Source organism: Muscardinus avellanarius (assembly GCF_963383645.1).
Source record: "Muscardinus avellanarius genome assembly, chromosome: 5".
Classification (NCBI taxonomy): Eukaryota; Metazoa; Chordata; class Mammalia; order Rodentia; family Gliridae; genus Muscardinus; species Muscardinus avellanarius.
In genome coordinates, this window is record NC_137790.1 from 40,806,372 (window position 1) to 40,827,509 (window position 21,138).

Here is a 21,138-nt window from a genome sequence, read left to right on the forward strand (position 1 = left end):
TTTGGAACAGCGACTCACTAAGTTGAGAAGGGCCTTTCTGAATTTTTGAAGCTGGCTTTAAACCTGCAATTATCTGACACTTACTTCCCACCCAGCACTGCGATTACACGTGTGCGCTACCACACCAAGTTTGAAGCTTACATTTATTTATTTATTTATTTATTTATTTATTTATTTATTTATTTATTGAAGTACTTGGGTTGAAACCCAGAAGCATTTTTCCTTGGACCGACATCCCCAGGCCTATTTTTTAGTTGTTGTTTTTTTTTAATTTTGAAACAAGGTCTCACTGAGTTGCAAAGGGCCTAAGTAGCTGAGTTGTCCACAAACCCTGATCTTCCAGTCTCAGCCTTCTGAATGCTGGGATTACAAGTGTGCACCACCACACCCGGTGAAGCTTGCATTCTTAATATGGCAATAGTTTAAAACTTGCATGTGGTCGGGCGTGGTGGTGCACGCTTGTAATCCCTGTGCTTGGGAGGCTGAGACAAGAGGATCTCACAGGTTCAAAGCCAGCCTCAGCTACTTAGTGAGGCTGTCAGCAACTTAGTGAGAACCTGTTTCCAAATAAAATATAAAATAGGTAGGTTTGGGAGTATAGCTCGGAAGTAGAAAGTGTCTGGGTTCCACCCCTAGTACAAAAAAAAAAAACAAACTTGCATGTGTATATGTTATTGCAGAGAATGTCCTACACATATCCCTGTGGTACTTTTATTTCCATTTTTTAGATAAAGGTGCTGAGAAGGCAGAGAAGTTGCCTAATAACCCACCCCAGGCTTAAAAGATCCAAGACTCTAAATCTAGTGCTTTTCGATATTTTTTTTAGTGTACAAACACTGTTCTGAAGTGTCCTGTAAGAGAATTGTTTTTTTTAACAATTGCATCTATGATTAATCAATTTCTGATAGAATTATGAGCAAATGCTTTTACTTGCAGGAAATGAATCCTTTTTTTTAAATTTCTGTGTCTCCACTTTCCATAACTCTATAATTGCCTCAATTTACTGCACTAATTTTCTTTTTCATCAATCCTCAGATTTTATTTCACTTTCACCTCACAGTTATGGTTTATGACATGTTTAGCATGATAAAAGTTATCATAATAAGGCAAATCAACAGACATGATGCACAGGGATATTATGATTATGCTTATGCCCAAATTAGATTAAGAGGAATTTGTTATTGATAAAATGTACATGTGACTAGTTTTGGTCCTAAAATGAAAATTTAGCAAATATGTATCGGAAGGATAGTTTATGAAGCCCTGTTTATTTGAATAAGTAGGATTCTGTTTCCAGGTCACAGTATTTCACTGCGTCAATTTAAATACCCTCCAGCCTGAGTGGATAGAAAATTAGTCTCAGGAAGAGGACTCCACTCCCTTATTATAAAGTGTCTGATTTTAAAGCACAGTACTCTCAAATTCCAAGCTTAAGTTTAGAGATGTTTACCTCTTACTTTTAATGAAAAAGTCCTCAGCAGGCTTGTTTGTAGTGGCAATGAAAAACATACTACACTAAAAGCATTTTATTCTTTCAGAGCTGAGATAAGCAAGTGCATTATTCTATCTATCTATCCAGAAAATGATACGCCACGGTGTGTGAGGCAACTCAATAACCTTCCCCAATTCCTCCCTCCTGTCCTCCCCAATCCAAACACCCGAGCACCTGAGGAGGTTTCCTACTCCTTTTTATCAAAATGAAGTTACTCTGCCTTGGTCAGACTCCTTCGAGGCTAATGAGCCTGTGAAGGGATGGTGATACAGGGTCAAGATAAATAGAAATATGTTCAGGCCACAAATTCCAGGCAGAGTAAATGCTAAAAATGAACAAAAGAGACTTTGAATTGGCAATATCCAGGGTGAGAAAGAACCCATTTGAAGGGTGAGATTTCCTTTCCACTACTACTTGGTTGTGCTTCATTTTCCCCGACATTTCCTCGCAGTCTACAGTGACATCTGCTTGCTGCTGCAGTAACAATGGTTCCTGAACTTCGTCAGTGAAATTGCAGAAGCCAGGCAGAGCTCGGCTCCTACTCACATCACCCAGTTGTAGGCAGGTGGGCTTCCTGAGAAGACTGTTGTCCCACACTGATTATTATTGTTATTTTGTGCTAAAAATTGTCATGTTCAGATATTATACGCAGAAAACACAACCTGAATGTCGTTTAGATGGAAATAAGAATTTCATTTGTTTGTTTTTTTAGATTTTCATGTTGCTTTAGAATTCGCATTTCTGACAAAAAGCCTTTTAAATCATTTGTTTTTACACTGTTTCAGTTTTCATTCCCGGGAACTTTCATGAGCAGCAAAGCACAGAAGAGGAAAAATAATCTTTTCAAATTCCACCATCCCACTAATGACCGCTCTTAAGATTTTTTTGCTGTTGTTTTATTTCTATGATTTTAAAACTTTGAATTAACCATTATTTTTTAACTTAGATTTTTTTTAGTTAAAGAAACATGTTTGAGAGTGAGTTCTATGCTATGCATGTCACTTAATATATTTGGTAAAAAGGGAGAATTTCGGAAGCTATTAAATGGGATACTAATTATAATAATATCAGGAGGATTTCTTAATAAGGCATTTTACCCAGAAGGCAGTCTCCTAGCACTGATAACAATTCTCTACAGTTCTGCAGTTTCCTGAGCTATTTTGTGCTATCTAAGATAAAATGCTCATCTCCCTTTCCTTTCCTTATGATAAAAACCACCTAAGACTAGAATAAATAATCCCTATATCACTACATTAATACCAAGCTGAAACAGCCTTCAACCTCATTCCCTTGGTGCCAACCAGTTATTTCTATTTCTTTTTCTGCTCCATCCTAAAAAGGGCAACAGTCTTTCTGTGTGAAAAGGAGAATTCTGCAAATAATTCTGAAAAGCTCATGGATGGGGTACATTATTTTAGGTAATCGGACTTTTATGTGCATATGGAGAAATCAGAAAAACAAAAACAGTATTCCTTGAATTAGGTAAAGGCCCTTGTGGTCTTAGCAAGGCCTATCCTCATGGTTTAATACAATTTTGAGACCAAAGCTTACCAGTGATCAACTATCAAGAAAGTTGGGCAGACAAAGACTGGCAGCTTGGGGACTCCTGCAAATGCTACAGACCTAAGTATATTCTCCAAGAAAGGTCGTAATTCTGAACATATCAGACCCACACAGCCCTAAGGGTTGATTTAAAGCTAATTCTGAACATATCAGACCCACACAGCCCTAAGGGTTGATTTAAAGCTCTCTCTAGCTGGGTCTGGTGTTGCATGTTTGTAATCCCAGTATTTGGGAGGCTGAAACAGAAAGATTGCAAGTTTGAGGACAGTCTCATAAAATTAGGGAGATTTTCACTAAACTAGCAAGACCCTGTTTCAAAATAAAATAAAATTGGGCATGGTGGCACACACTGGTAATCCCAGTACTTGCGAGGCTGAGACAGGAGGATCTTAGGTTCATGACCAGCCTCAGCTACTTAGCCTTCTGCAATTTAGTATGACTCTGATTAAAAAAGTAAAGAATTAGAAATTGGGCTGAGGGTGTAACTCAGAGGTAGAATGCACCTGAGTTCAATCCCCAGTACCAAACACACAAAAAAATAAAATAAAGTAAAATAGGGCTGGGGTATAGCTTGGAGGTAGAATGGTCCTGGGTTCAATCTCCAGTGCCAGAAATAAATAAATAAAATAAAGCTCCGTCTTCCTGGGACACACTTCTTGGAGAGTCACACACCCCTTTTCACCTCTTTTTGGTCTTTCTGCTCAACCAGAACCTTCTCTGTGAGGTCTTCCCAGCTCCTCTGTCAAAAAATGGCAGCCCTCTCTGCTCTATATCATTCTATCAACTGTCCTCACTATATTTTTTCCCAATCACTTAAATTTGTCTAACATGTACAATGTTTAATTATTTTATTTTTATATTATTCCAGAAAAATGTCAAAAGACCAATATTTTTGCCTATTTTGTTCAGTGTTAAATAATTAAAATTTATCTGGTAAACAGAATAGACAATAAATAGTTTTAATATTTACTGGCTAAATAAATTGGAATTCATGCCTCTTTCAAAGGAGTTCTGAATGCATAACTTCCATTAATTTGATAATAGTGCTACAGAAATGCTCAGTGTAATTTACCCTTTATTTATTTAGTAAAGCTGAGATTAGCCAAAGAATCAACAATACCAATTTTCTTATAGCTTTCATATAAGTCCTGTAAAAGGATCTGAAAGATTCAACATATTTTGTTACTGTTGCTTGAAGACCAAGACACGTGTTTAGATTCAGTAATGGTGAATAAATGGTACATTAAAGTAATTTTAAACTGGTTTCTAGTACTTGTTCTATTTATTCATTGTTTTCCTCCTCTAAATCATCATTATAAACTTATCGAATGAAAGATCTACTTTGTTTTCCCTAATCTGAAATGTTGACTGCCAGCCCTGTCATTTAATCTCATCTTCAGATAAACCCTAGAAGTGAGAGTGACCTACAATGATTATAGAATAAAAGCTACCTGAATTGAATGCTATGAAATCCTGTTCAATGTGATAAACGTGTCACATGTATCTGCTCCCTTAGTCCCCACAACACCTTCATTTGGTGCTTTTATTACCCCCCTCTCACAGCTAAGAAAACTGGCGCTGAGAGAGATTAGGTAGCTTCCCTTAAAAATACCAAATTGCACAAGAGACAGATAATAAGTGCCTAAGATTCAATTTTTTATGTTCATACTATCTCACTAGGTGCTTCATTAAGTGATTAATATGCACTAATTTATTTCATGCAGCCTTGGAATATAGGTATGTGATTAATGGAAGTGAAAATTTGAAGAGACTCATTACTTTGAAAAAAATTATGGGATATTTGTGCTTTAGATTTGTGTTTTTTACCACTGCATTATACTAACTCTAAAGCGAAGATTTTTTACATAGTTTCACCTTTCTTAATTGTGTTTTGTGTTTTGCAAAACTCTCTAAAGTTTCCCCAGCGAAGATTCCCTGCTGTATTCTGACAAAATATCAGTCCAAAACATATTTCTAACCTCTCATAGTCACTGCAAAATGACAATACATGTGAAGACACAGGTGTGTCCAGAAGCCAGCATTTCACCTCTGACCTGCAAAGAGAATAGAAGTACTTTTTTTTTTTTACTAAGATTCAATCTTACTGCTCATCAGAGTAGATTTGTATTGACTTTTTCATGTGAAAATTGCACACTTGGGGAACATTATTTTTAGAATCATGTATTATGAATGTATAACTGACCCCAGGTAGATGTTCAAAGCCTTTGTGAATTAGTAATTTTCCATGAAGTTAATACCTCTCTGGGCAGCAGTAAATAATTTATGCTTTCTTTTAAGAATTCTCATTTTAACATGAATATTCACAATGTTTTTCATTGGAAAAGAGAGTCAATGAGTATTGTCTAAAAACCCCTGGGAAAAGTAGATATGATGATTATTAGAAAAAGATAATAAACATTAGTCCTTTGATTATTGAAAATAATTATATAAGTTTAAAATTTGAATGCAATCATTATTCCTGTATCCACTCCATATTACCTCTCTATGGCAAAGGCTGGTTGCTTGTTCCTTAGATATTATGAACTTTTACTTTTTTATCATAATGTGGAACATTAAATATTTTTAAAGGATTTTATCCATCTCTTTAGAATATTTTCTGAAATAGTGTTTTATGAAAATATCAATTAGATTGAACTTTACAGAATATAACATATAAGTAAAATTTTATACTTATATATTGTTGTACAACACAAACACATACACAGATCTAAATAATAAATACAGAGCTAGGAATTCATTGGTCTCTGCAATGATTATGAATTTATTAAACAAAAATTTTTCAGAGATTTTATCTTAAATTATTACTCTAATTGTAATGAGACAAAACACATTTATCAGCTATTACTATCTGAGAGCACTTCATTGAAACACCAAGGGGAAAACACACATCATCTACCTAGAAACAGCTTGTGTCTATGCCGATCCCATTACTCACTTGAGATTGTGGAGAAAAACTTGAAAGAACCTTGGATAAGTGTGAATTGTAGCTTTATCACAGTCTAGTTCCAAATAGCCAATTCAATATTAGGCCACAGATTTTGCAGGCTTTTCCTGTACATTCAAGAAGCTTGATTTTTTAAAAATTCTTCTTTGACTTAAAAAGAACTTCAAGATTCTGCCTTTCTCTTTGTTCCAGCCTCTTCAAAATCACAGGGGAAGTTATCGCAGACACAGATTTAAATGACATGCTGACATATTGGTCCCTTAACTCCTATTAAAAAAAAAATCAACTGCTATCTTTTATTTCCACTCAAAAACTTATGCTAACTTTATTCTACTTTGATCCTTACAAAGTTTATTTCAAGACTCATGTTGACATTATTTTCTTTGTTAGTTAAAATCAATTTCTTTAATAAAAATGGAAACATTATTATGTTAATTAGGTTTCTTATTGGTTATTACTGGCATGCCACGAATTATAAAAACATGCTCAAGATCTAAATAAAAAGTTAACTAAAATGGTGATGAATAGTTTCATTTAAACTATTCAGGCCTTAAATAAAATTAAACAAAACATGGTTATGTGAATGTTAGCCTCTTAAAGATATTATGAGAAGGGTATAATTTTCTTTTGTCTAATAGTAGAATTGCCAGGAAAAATTAAGTCATTTAATATAGCAAGAGAATTCTAAATTCGCCAAAAGTAAGACAAATCACTATATCAAGCAGAGCTTATGGAATGACCTTTTGTACTGAGCACCTAAATATAGTATTGATGTTAAAAAGCATTCATCCGCAACTAATCTAAGAATCTATTTGATAATGAACAAAAACACTTGTGCTCATTCTTCATGTTTCATTTTGAAACTTACTTAGGAAAATCTTATCTAAACATTAACATCAGGAGAGACCCAGGAGAAAGCTAAAAGAGCATAAAAGGGATCCCATTAATTTTTGCTTGTTGATCTCACTCTACACGATACAGCAGTGTTTTAAGGCATTTTCCTGTACACGTATTATACAACGTTTTGTTTTATTTTATGAATTTGTGCAAAATATGTACACTGTACTATCACAAGATTTTTAAATTTGAATATTTTACATACTCTGCTATTTTGACATCTTTACCCTGCCTAATCTAGTCCCCTGGGAGGTTATGTCAGAGTTTACTTCTTTTCAACATGTGTAAATCCTCCTGGACTAGTCATTGACAGCTAACTCGCCTGGGAAAAGGGATATTTAAGGCAAACAGATACTCATCAGAGAACAGGAGCAGACTTAGGAATTGTTGAACAGAGATCAGTGGATGAATAAGACTTATAGGCAAATCTATTAATTATTCAGGATTCAATCATCTACATAGTAAGTAGGACAAACAGGGTAAAGACATGTAGCCGTTTAGTGAACTCACAAAAGTACTCCATGAAGCTGGTTGTAGTGCTGCACACTTGTAATCCTCAAAAAGTTGAGAAAAGAGGGTCTCAGTCCGGAGGACAGCCTCAGCAAAATAGTAATGCTCCCAGCAACCAAGGAAGACCCTGTTTCCAAACAACAACAACAACAACAAAAATAGATTAAAAAAAATGAGGTGTAGCTGGGAAGTAAAACACCCCTGGGTTCAATCCCCAACACCACAGCATTAAAAAAAAATACTCAATGACATTTTGTTGTGCAAAATCCTCACTTAGCTTCAAGGGTATATGAATGTTTCCACAATGTGCTTTGAGAAAATATGTCTCATCAGTAAAAACAACTGAGAAATAGAGGCACCTTTGGAGATTCTATATATCTTTTAAAATTTCCTTGCAATTTCTTAGCATCCAGGTATGCCATGTGTAATGATTCGAAAGACCACATAGTTGGGTGTCCATCTTCCCAAAATTTACTTCTTCAATTATCTTTTCTCTACTGAGTAATTTGTATGCTTTTTTTCTGAAAAAATAAATCACTTTTTATAAATGGTTCAAAGCTTGACCAAGAATGATGAAAAAGCTCTTATTCTCCCATTAAGGAGTCTTTGTTTCATTTCTCTTTTCACCTGAGTCACTGGCCTGAGGTCTGAAAAAAGTGATTTTTTTTCTTTTGTATTTGATGTACTTGAAAAAAAAATCTGACAGAAAGCTTCTAGGATCAAGAAATAGAAATGATATCTCATTTATGTGTACATAGATATGCATCATAAAATTAGGTATATGCATTTTGTTTTATTCCTGTTGTACTTAGGTAGTACAGGGAGACTAGAAGTTTGGTTGTGTTAGTTTAATGCAGGTACTCTTATTAGAATATTTACAATAAAAACAGTAAATTCAGGTGACTTATTTACTAGATGAATTTTGGTGGGAATCATTGGGAAAAGATTTAGTTAGAATTTCCCTTACAATTATCTTTTCTAACAAATAAGTTTTTCAGAGGTTATTTTTTGCTTAAAATAATTTCATAGTGTTTCTTTTTTGTCAAACTTTCTTAGACTTGTGTTTCGGCAGATCTTTCCTCCGTAACCATAGGTTTGGGGGTCCTGCTTATTTATAAGAACAAATAAATCATTACTCTCTTAGGTAAAAGTCCTATGGAAGTAGATTCTATTTGTTATTGCAGCACAAAATCTTCTAAATTAAATGCCCTGCATTGATTTATCTTCTAGGCCTAAAGTGAAGTAATGTCAATGAAATTCTGCTAGGATGCAAATTCCATATGACCAGGGAAATCTGTTTCAAAGTTTCTAAATGCCAGCATCCAGGATGGAAATTTTCATACAGGGAACTTTCACTAAATATTTATTATATGGTTGAATCTTCATTAAAAAACAAAAGTCCTAATTATATGTATGGGAAAATGACGCAAGAAACAATTTGTTTCTTAAATTTTCTTCACATGTCCCACATGCATTGCATTGAATGTTTCCGGTTTCTACTCGGTAGTGAGTGCAAGCTGACATTTCCTTTACTTTCTTACATCTTTTCACAGCCTTTAGTGAGTGGACCTCTTGCTTCATTATCTTCTTCACCTCTGTGGGCTTACTTTATCCGTCTCCCTTCTGGACTATCAGAATAACTTTCTAACTACACTTTATGTCCATTCTTCCATTATTGACCACTTGGGATCTTTCTTTATTTTACCAACTGGAGGTATATTAGGTACGCTTCCAAACCTCAGATCTACTGTCACATCATCTGTGAGGTTTTCTCTTCCCACCATTCATTTAAATACTCCCAAATATTTTTACAATCTCCAGGCTAGCGCACCTCTCATTACCATCTACAGCGCCTTTACACATAGCCTGTGCATTTGATTTCAAAGGGTCCTCTGTGTCAATGTATTCTCTATTACCCACTCTCCTAGCTGAGAGAAGTAAGATATTTATGGAATAAATAAAAATATCAGTTTATCTAATATATATTAAATGTAAGACACACATGAGTAGGTTGTTTATATTATACATAATTCATCTAATCTTTATGTACAACATGAATATGTTTTATAAAACCATCAAAAATGGTTTATAGTATTTGCAATGGGCTCATTTGTTTAAATCCAGGCACAAAGTGTAAGAAAAGCTGTTCGTTCCTTGACTAATGATGCAAATTGCATTATTCTAGACCCTTTCCCTTCAGAAGTGTGCATGCTGAGGACTGTATTAATTTGCCAAACTAATATTCCCAGCACTTCCTCTGGGACTGTTTTTAAAACCAAAGATATTACTGCCTTGGTAGCAATATAGGACCAAATCTATGATTTTAATTTTCCACTTCAAGTAATAGAGAAAATGTCTACGTGTCTATTGTGTGTAAGGTGAAGAAACAATGTAAAGAAGTACGAAAGCAGAGATATTTGCTGTGAAATGGATTTTGTCCATATTTTGTTGTGTTTTAAAGGCCTACCAACCCAGACCATGAACACATGCACACACACACACACACACACACACACACACACACACACACACACAGATTAAATAGCTTATATAAATGCAAGTTTATTGAGGGGTGGATTAAATATTCAGCTCTATTAGATATAGTAAATGCACCATTAGTTACTATTACCATCTCGCCCTGCTCAACACAGACTCAGCAACATTGTCTGACATCACTGTAGTTCATGGATTATTGGCCTGCTAAGATAAAAGGGAACATATGCAGGGTATGGCCTGAAATAACAAAAGGCAGAATCATTACCTTATCACAACTCTGAATCAGTCTTTCTGCACAGACACAGCAAGAGGGGTTAACCAGGGGCATTCACTTATTACAGTTGCCATTCCCTAGAAATCTCAGGATGCTCTAACCATCTAATATCCTTCCCTAAAGGCAAGAACAGGCAGTGTGAGGAGAAGAAAGCATTAGAAAAAACTAAAGACTGATAAATCCATCTTTGAAAAAATTGTTGAGAGCTTCCCAAAAATTACCAACTCATAGACTTAGGTTTATATTATACCAAATAACAGTTTTCTTAAACATTTATTATTCAGGATGGATAGAATTTTATATTTCTGTCGGTCATCCCAGTGATATTTATTCATGGAAAGTAGATGAAGTTTTTCAATTTCAATGAGCTAATTTTCCATGATAATCCTTATTCTTTGTGTTTAATGTCCTTGAAAGTTTTCTTTGGAATTAATTATTAACATATTTGGTACATTATGTTAGTTTCATGTTATTACTTCAAGATTATAACAATTCATATTAATTCTCTATATTTAGAGAAAGCACAACCCACATTAATCATACATGGATAACATATTTAATATATTTTCTTTTAAATGTATATTTGATGTAGATCTTATCCATTTATATATATAATATATATTATATATAATGTATATATCTCCATTACAATAATTAGTAGCTCAGGACCCTAAATACAAATGTTAGCAGTCTGAAGGAAGAAGTAATTGAAAGAACTAGTTATTAAAAATTTCTAGCAGCACATGATGATAATACACACATCTGTAATCCCAGTACTTGGGAGTCTGAGAAAGGAGGATCATAGGTTTGCAGCCATCCTCATCAAAGAAGTGAGGCCTTCAGCAACTTAGTGAGATCTTGTTTTAAAATAATAAATAAAATAGAGCTGGGGTATAGTCCAGAGGGAAAATGCCCCTAGGTTCAATCCCTAGTTACACACACACACACACACACACACACACACACACACACACACACTATTTTGTACTAATTTGTAAAAATCTGGAATTTTTAGTGAGAAACTCCAATTTACCACCAGATTCCAATAAATTCATGGACTGCATGTATTGGGAAAGATAAGATGATAAACTCAATTCTAAATTTAAAAATCCAGGTCTTAGCACCCTGGTGTCCAATGGCTGCTCTGGGTGGTCTTCCACTAAGTACCAAGTAATGCAACATGGTAACCTTGCTCTCCTCCCGCTAGGTCTCTGGAGGGCACAGTGTGCTATTGCAGGTGCTGCCTCTGGTTGGAGCATGGGCTTTTGGATCTTTTTCTGCATTGATGAAGCATGGTGCTAGTCATTTAAGATGTTGGAACTCGGCCACCAATTTCTGCACTTCAAGTTCTTGGATTTCTTGTCAGAACTTTTTGGAGCTCTGCTGGCCACCATACCAGGTCAGTTGCATGCTCGAGCTCTTTGCAGTAGTTCTCATAATCAGAACTTTGGATTTCCTTCTGCCATGGTTACTGTTCATGTTTTTGTTCATGAATATCTTCCACTGCTTTGTTTATTTGTATTGTCAAGATGCTGCCTTCTCAGGAGTTGAATTTTATTTGTTCTAGCTAATGAGATGTGCTGCATCCCACAGTCGCCATTGGCTGTCCATTTGTAGAAAGATGGAACTACATCCTTACCTCTCACCATGCAATAGGAATCAACTCGAGATGAACTGAAGTACTTGGAAATTAGACCAAAGTCTGTGAAGTTATTAGAGGAGGGCATAGGCTCAACACTCCTAGATATAGGCCCAGGTAGTAACTTTCTCAACAAGACCTCCAAAGTGCGGGAAATTAAAGCAAAAATTAACAAGTGGGATGACATCAAACTAAAAAGTTTCTGCTCATCGAAGGAAGCCATCAAGAACCTAAAGAGAAAGCCTACAAAATGGAAAAATATCTTTACTAGCCAAAGACTCTACACTAGCAAAACAAATAACCCAATCAAGAAATGGACACAACTAAATCTGTTTGGCCTCCAGGCAGCCGCCCCCTTGTGGGGTCCCGCTGAGCAGTGCCTGGGCCTGAGATCAGGTGCTTGCCTTCCCCGCCATGGACCTCAGCAAAGTGAGCGAGCTTCGAGCCATTGTGAAGCTGTGTAAGCAGGACCCAAGCGTCCTGCACTCAGAGGAGTTGGGCTTCCTGCGGGAGTGGGTGTAGAGCATGGGGGTAAAGTACCACCTGCTATTCAGAAAGCTAAATAAGAAGAAAATATCAAGGAAGAAAATGTTGATAACAAGAAGAAAGAGGAAAACATAAAGACAGATGAGCCATTGAATGAGGAAAGTGATGTAGAATTTAATAATGAAGGTGTAATTGAACCAGATACTGATGATCCTCAAGAAATGAGAGATGAGAATATAGAGATAATGGAGGAGATGATGGATCAAGCAAATGAAAAGAAAGGGGCTGCCATTGATGCCCTAAATGATGGTGAACTACAGAAAGCCATTGACTTGTTCACAGATGCCATCAAGCTGAACCCTTGCTTGGCCATTCTCTATGCCAAGAGAGCCAGGATCTTCATCAAATTACAGAAGCCAAATGCTCCCATTTCAGACTGTGACAGAGACATTGACATAAATCCTGATTCAGCTCAGCCTTACAAATGGCCAGGGAAAGCACATAGACTTCTGGGCCATTGGGAAGAAGCAGCCCATGATCTTGCCCTTGCCTGTAAATTGGATTATGATGAGGATGCTTGTGCAATGCTGAAAAGTCCAACCGAGAGCCCAGAAAATTGCTGAACATTGGAGGAAGTGTGAGCTGAAATGTGAAGAGCAAGAGATCAAAGAAAGAACAGAAAGGGTTTAAAAGGCTAGAGAAGAACAGGAGGGAGCCCAGCGGGAAGAAGAAGCCAGAGGACAAGTAGGAGCTCAGTATTGCTCTTTTCCAAGTGGCTTTCCTGGGGGAATGCCTGGTAATTTTTCTGGAGGAATGCCTGGAATGGCAGGGATGCCTGGGCTCAATGAAATTCTTAGTGCTCCTGAGGTTCTTGCAACTATGCAGGATCCAGAAGTTATGGTGGCCTTCTGGGATGTGGCCCAGAACCCAGAAAATATGTTAAAACACCAGAGCAACCCAAAGGTTATGAATCTCATCAGCAAATTGTCAGCAAAATTTGGAGTTCAAGCGTAATCCCCATTTTACAAAGCCCTTCCTGAAGGAAAAGCAGTGTAGACCATCACTTAATGGATGTCGCAATAATACAAACCAGTGTACTTCTGACCTCATCAGGAGAGCTGGGATGCTTTGAAGATAATCCCTACCCCTGTGCACCAATGCAATTGAAGCATTTTACAGTGGCTTGCCATTAGGGTATTCATCCGATAATGTTTTCCTACTAGGAATTATAAACTTTAAACACTTTTTAAATCTTAAAAATATTTCAACCAAATTAGAAGGAGGTGCTAATTCCTACATTTTTCTTTACTAGTCATTTTGGATTTTCCTTTGATATTGAGCAAAGAAGATACTACAGTATAGAAGTTTATTGCTGATATGAATGAAATTTATTAGTGGAAAGATTATAAATCTTATTTAGGTAACATTTGAGATGGATATACAGTTACTGAGGCATTTTGATTTGTCTTTTAAAATGCTTTGTTTTGATGATTATTTCAATAAAATTATTGGGACCACCAAAAAAAAAAAAACAGAAGAAGAAAGAAAGAAAGAAAGAAAGAAAGAAAGAAAGAAAGAAAGAAAGAAAGAAGAAATTGGCAACTGAATTGAACAGATACTTCACAAAAGAAGAGATTTTTTTTTAAAAGGCCAATAGAGACATGAAAAAATGCTCAATATCATTAGCCAACAGGGAGATGCAAATCAAAACTACACTGAAATTCCATCTAACTCCAATCAGAGTGGCAAGCATAAAGAAGTCAAATAACATCAAATGCTGGTGAGGATGTGGGGAAAGAGGAACTCTTTTACACTGTTGGTGGGAGTGCAAACTAGTTCAGCTGCTATGGAGATCAGTATGGAGATTTTTTAGAAAACTGGGAATGAATACACCATAGGATCTAGCTATATATATATCATTCCTGGGTATCTTTCCAAAGGAGTTGAAATTAGAAAACTACAGTAATATATGTATACCCATGTTCATAGCAGCACAATTTGTAACAGCCAAAATGTGGAACCAACGTAGGTGAAATACACACAATGAATTTCTACTAAGCAATAAAGAAGAAGAAGATCACATTATTTGCAAGAAGATAGACCTGGAGAACATTATGTTAAGTGAGATCAGCCAAGCACAGAAAAAGAAGGGACATATGTTTTCTGTAATATGCCCAAACTAGGGAGTATTAGGGATGCTAGAAGTACTCCAGATGATGGGGCAGAAGCCTTATCAAAGCTAGAAAGGAAGGGTAGGAGAAGAATAAGGCTGAGGCTGATTAATGGAGGAGCTACATTCAAGTATGTGTATAAGTATGAATGTAGCGTGGTCAACCTGGACACTCATTGTTGGGAGGGAGAAAGGGGAAACAGGGGGGAAAGACACCAAGTACTATGTGAATGTATGCCATTGTCAATATGATCTAGACTATAATATGAATCTACAGCGTACCAAAAAAATAAAATAAAATTCAAATTAAAAAAAATCAATCCGACTAAATTCCAAAAGTGATTTATAAATTATATACCTCCCTATACAAAAGAAATGAGTGTTGGGAGCTGTGATTTTGACTAGAATTTTTTACTAAATGTATTTGTTGGATGCCTGTAAGTCATTATTTTATACTTCTTTTTTATTTTTGTCAGTCTTTTTATTGGTACATTGGTAGTCATATACTAGAAAGTGTTCTATTTTGAAATTAGACATATAATCTAAAAATAAAGCATTAATATTTCTCAAATTACCTTTAATGGAAATATTTTAAGGTGAATTTGGAAAAATCACAACTCAACAAAATACCATCATTTGGAATCAAGCAGAAAATAATTGAGTTTATATTATCAAATACAGTTTACAAGGATTCAAATAATTCAATAAAAATTTAAAATTTCAATTAATTTGACTCTATTTTTCTTCTGTATCTTCTGAAGGTATGGTTTAAGCATTGTGATTAGTTATTAAAACATACTTTTTATATAGAAAATTTGATTTTAAAATGAAGATGAGAGCCGGGCGTGGTGGCACACGCTTGTAATCCCAGCATTCGGGAGGCTGAGACCTGGAGAATCGTGGTTCGTGAATAGCCTCAGCTACTTAGTGAGGCCCTCTGCAACTCAATGAGACCCAGTTTCAAAATAAAGAATAAAAAATAGGGCAGGGGGTATAGCTTGGAGGTCAAATGCTCCTGGGTTCCATCCCCAGACCCACAAAAAATAAAAAATAAAATAAAAAATAAAAAATAAAATGAAGATGAAAACAGTAATAATTTTATAATCTCTGCATGCTTTTCTTTTAATAAATCTGAGTCTAAACCAGGTATGGTTGTGCATACCTGTAATCCTAGTACTTAGGAGGATGAGACGGGAATAAAATTACAGGACAGCCTCAGTAATTTAGCAAGGCCTTTCAGCAACTTAGAGAGACTCTGTTTCAAATTTTTTTAAAAATAATAGTAATGAAATAGGACTCAGGGTATAGCTCAGAGGTAGAACATCTCTGTATTCAATCCCTAATACAAGAACAACATTAATTAACTAATTAATCTCAGTGAGACAGTTTATACCATTTTATAAATGTTTTAATTTTATCTTTAAATATAGACACAATAGATCTGCCTTTTGTTGTATTGACAGAATACCCTCAAACAAGACATGATACATCAAGATCATCAGTCTCAAACAAATTTACTCTGCAGTTACCAAACACCTCAGAGGACTGGTCTTGGGCATATAAGCAATTTTTAAATTTATTTATCTATTTAACTACTTCTTTATATATAGTTTATGCATATATATGTATATACTCTTTAGAAACTGCACATCTTAGTGCCTCAATAAAATTTAGACAAATTTATTTATGATCAGCAAAAAATGCCTATAATATACTGATTTGATTTTTTTCATAGAACCTCAGAGGGAGTCATATATCCTCAGAGATTGCTGGGAGAAATGCCATTATTTTTAATCACAAGCCAATTATATTCATGTTTTTTTCCTGCTTTTAGTTTTGAGAGAAGAGATTTTAAAAAGTCTCCACTTTGAGATATTCTTAATAGTTATGTGTTTCAAATGGAAGGTAGAGGAAAGAGCATTTAATTCATTAAAGTCACCCTTGTGAGGTTAAAAAGAACATTGATTGTAGTTTATTAGTCCTTTCCAATAAACACTCAAGAGTTCAGCTAAATGAAAGGAATTGATACTAGTGGAATCAATGGTGCAATAGAATACCCTAATGGATATTGCTAAAACTTTTAATTCTCATTATGCACTTTATTCTTTCAAAGGGTTATTTGATGGAATTCTTGTTGATTATTATCTTTAAAGCTTTGATGCTTAAAGAATTGGTTTATTGAAAGACTTTGCTCTATTTTAGGTCAATTTAAAGATACCTGCATTATGATTCATGCAAAAAAAAAGAGAATATTAAAAAAATAAAAGTTTAAATAACCTACCTACTGTTTATATTTTATTCTAATCGTTTCTAATTGATGTAATTTATCCAAGCTTCAATGACTATGTTTCATTAAAAATAGTTATAATTTATAATTTCTGTCTAACAGAACATTCTGTGAGTTGTTCTTGTGTCATGTGAGATGCAGTTTTAATTGTTTGTGCTGTATTTATTTGTACCTTTCCTATTGTATTTTTACCATCAATTTTTAAATAATTTTGATTATATTTCATAATTCACATATGCACACCCAAATTTGATCATTCTTTTTTGAAGCTACTATAATTTTAGCACAGGTATCTGTAAAAGAAAAAAACAAACAAACAAGTATGTACCTGAAGGGGCAAAGACTATGCTACAGAATCAAGTGATTGCTTGCAAAAATATAGCAATTAATTATTGCTGGAAGAGAAAGGTCCATCAAAACTCACATTTCAGATCAAATCCTCTCTCTCTCTGTTATGCTTTTTTGTCTCTTTGTTTTTATTTCCTATTTCTTATTAACTAGCAAAAGAGTTATCTTCTCCTTTAGCCTGCTTCTGAGAATTCTCATGTTCTAGAATACTGATCAATCCTTGTTTATATATCCTGAACCCTCTCTACTTGAGATAATAATGTTTAATTTCTCTGAACACCACTTTTCAGTTACCTTATTTACTATTTTTCCCATCTTTCTTACAAACATATTATATGTAAATATGTATACACACTGACATATATATGCACACATTTCCTGGCTTAAGACAATCCATTACCTTAAGAAAATATTTCTGACATTGTTTTGTAAAGACAAGTACATACTGAAAATTCCAAATTCAAACTTTCTCTGCTTGTGATTATAGCAAAATTATTGAAATTTGGAAAGTTCCTTCATAACCCGGTGACATGTATAATTTATTTTTCACTTAATGTAATTTTATTTTAGTGTTCAACCCCAAACTGAATGGCAATCATTAAAAATATAAACAATAATAAATACTGGTGAGGATGTACAAAAGTAGAAAATTCTGATACATTGTTGATGGGTTTGCAAATGAGCACAACCACTTTGGAAAACAGTATGGAGTTTCCTTAGAAGAATGGGAATGAGCCTACCTATGATACCACAATGCCATGTCTGTGTATCGACCCAAAAGAATTGAAACCAGACTATCATTGTAATGTACATATACCTATGTTTATAGCAGCACAGCCCATAATTGCCTAACTATGGAACAAGCCAAAATGTCCATCAACATATGATGAATACATAACAAAATTATGGGATACATACAATGGAATTCTACACAGGCATAAGAAAGAGCAAAAGCATGTCATTTGCAGGAAAATGGATGGAATTGGAAAATATTATGCTGAGGTTAGCAAATCACAAAAAGTGAAAAATGAGATGTTCTCCTTTAAGTGGGGAAGCTAGGGAGAAATTGGGACATAGGATGGACTCCAGAAAAAGAAAAAGAAACCTTATTGGAATGAAATAGGGGGCCTAAGTAAGGGAAGCTGGAGAAGGTTAGAGGGGAAACACCTCAATGGACAGATACAGTTTAGAAAGGATTGAAATCATTCAAGACACAATAAAAATGTTCAATTAATTTTACTCTATATTTCTTCAGTATTTTCTGAAGGTATGGCTTAAGCATTGTTTTTTTTCTTATTTTTTTTTATTTTACAACAAACTAGATTTTTTTTTTTTATGGTACGGAAGATAGAATCCAAGGACAATGTACTTCTGGGCTACATCCCTAGCCTTATTTTTCAGTTTGTTGATTTTTGAGACAGGGTCTCACTGAGTTGGGAAGAGCCTTGCTAAATAGCTGAGGTTGTCCATAAAACTGATTTTCTAGTCTCAGCCTCTCTCAAATGCTGGGAATACAAGCGTGAGCCACCACACCTGGCTAGCAAATTAGATTTGAAAATAAAAAATCTTAAGTTTGCACACACACAAACTTATCAAAGCTAATCACTGTGTGGAATAGGGGTGAGGTGGAGAGGGAAAGGGAGAAAGGTGTGAACTAGAGGAGGGCTCAGAGAGTACTGTGTGCATGTATGCCTCCATCTCCAGAAATTTCATCAAGATGTATGATTACAATGCACCAATAATAATAGATAAAAAAGAATATTGGGGAAGGAAACAAAATGGTGTTATGTGCATATATGAAGGTATAACTATCAATCTCATTAACAAGTATGGAGAAGATGAGGCAGAGCAGGGTGGAATCTAGAAAGAAACACACCAAGTGACGAATACATATATAAATGTATCACTTTGAATCTCTCTATGATATAAAATTAGATTGCATCAATAAAAATAAAATAAATAAATGTACATATCTAAATATATAATTTAGAAATAAATATTCAAAATTTTATAATTTTTAAATTTTTATTTGTACATTATAGTCATACATCTTAATGGGGTAAAAGATAGTAGAAGCAGACATACACACATCACTTATTTGGTCCTCCTCCAATTTCATTCCCATTTCTTTCCCCTCTCCTCCTTATCATGTTTGGCTTAGTGATTGACTATGACATGCTTGTAAATGTACATCATGTGCATTTGGGACTCTCTCCACCCCACTACCCTCAGTTAGGCCTCATTATTTACTCATCTATGGTTTCTCTTCCTTTGTCTAGCATTCCTCTTATGACCCTTTTTCTCCCTAGCTTTTGCATATTAGGGAGACCATCTGATTTCTTACTTTTTGTGACTAACTAGCCTCACTTAGCATAATGTCCCTCCGTTCCATCCATTTTCCTGAAAATGACATAATTTTGTTCTTCTTTATGGGTGAGTAAAATTCCATTATATACACACCCCATAGTTTTGTAATTCATTCATCTGTTGACGTCATTCTTGGCTGAATCCATAGTTTGGCAATTATGAATTGTTCAGCTATGAACATAGCTATACGTGTATTAGTTTGGTAGTTTTGTTTTCATTCTTTTAGGTAGATACCTAGAAATGACATTGCTGGATCATATGGTAGGTTTGTTTCTATTCTTCAGAAGATCCCCATACTGTTTTCCAAAGTGGTTGCACTAATTTTCAGTTCTACCAACAGTGTGTTAGAGTACCCACTTTTCCACATCCTCACCAGCATATGTTGATGTTTGTGTTTTGAATGATTGCCATTCTAGTTGGAGTTTGGTGAAATCTCAGGGTAGCTTTAATTTGCTTCTCACTGTTAATGATGCTAAGCATAATTTTTTACATTTATTAGTTATTTGAATTTCTTCTTTTGTGAAGTGTCTATTTAGTTCACTTGCTCATTTTTTGATTGGGTTATTTGTTTTCTTAGTGGTGAGTTTCTTGAGTTCTCTGTATATTCTAGATATTAGACCTCTATCGGAGAAATAGTTGACAAATTTTTTTCTCATTCTGTTGACTCTCTGTTGAGTTTCTTGATAGTTTCCTTTGCTTTACAATAGCTCTTTTTTTTTGCTTCTGAGTCTTCTATTCTGCTCCACTGATCTATGACTTTGTTTTTGTGCCAGTACTATGCTGCTAGTATTACTGTGTGTTTGTAGTATAGTTTAATATCAGTATTGTGATTCCTCATGTATAGGATTTACTGCTGATAACTGATCAGCTATTCTTTTGTTGTTGTTGTTGTTCCAAATAAATTTAAGGACTGGCTTTTCTATGTCTGTGAGGAATGACCTTAGTAATTTAGTATATATTTTGTTGAATCTATAGATAACTTTTGGGAGACTGGCCATTATGTTATTTATTCTGTCTATCCAAGAACATGGAATGTCTTTCCATTTTCTAAGATCTTCTTTGTTTTTTTAATGTTTTATAATTTGCTTTATAGAGGTCTTTTACCTCCTTAGTTAGGTTTATTCCTAAGTATTTTATTTTTTGTAGTATATTATAAATGAAATTATTTTCTGGATTTCTTTTTCACTGAATTTATGGTTGGCATACAGAAAAGCTTATGACTTTCTAAGCTTGATTTTGTATCCAGAATCTTTTCTGAACTTGTTGATCAGTTCCATAAGCATTTTGAATGAATTTTTTGGGTCTTCTAAGTATAGTATCCTGTCATCTGCAAATAGCAATAGTTTTAGTTCTTTTTATCCTATTTTTACTCTTTGATTTTCTTTTCTGGCCTTATTGCTCTGCTAGAGTCTTAATTACTCTACTGAAAAGAAGTGGTAATAATGAATACCTTTGTCTTTTCTCATTTGTAGAGGGAATTCTCACAGTTTTTTTTTTCCCATTTCATATGATGTTAGCTGTGGGCCTGTTGTGTATTGCCTTTTGGATGTTGAGTTATATTCATTCTACTTTGATTTTCTGCAGTGCTTTTATCATAAATGGTGTTGAATTTTGTCAAATGCTATTTCATCATCTATTGAAATT

The 21,138-nt window shown here is 34.7% G+C and overlaps 1 pseudogene across 1 annotated transcript; it reads left to right on the top strand.

The window, feature by feature from the left end:
* Positions 1 to 12,250: 12,250 nt before the first annotated feature.
* LOC308263784 (hsc70-interacting protein-like) lies at positions 12,251 to 13,336 on the top strand (annotated as a pseudogene). The gene has a single exon. The product of its transcript is annotated as a hsc70-interacting protein-like (transcript).
* The last annotated feature ends 7,802 nt before the right edge of the window (positions 13,337 to 21,138 follow it).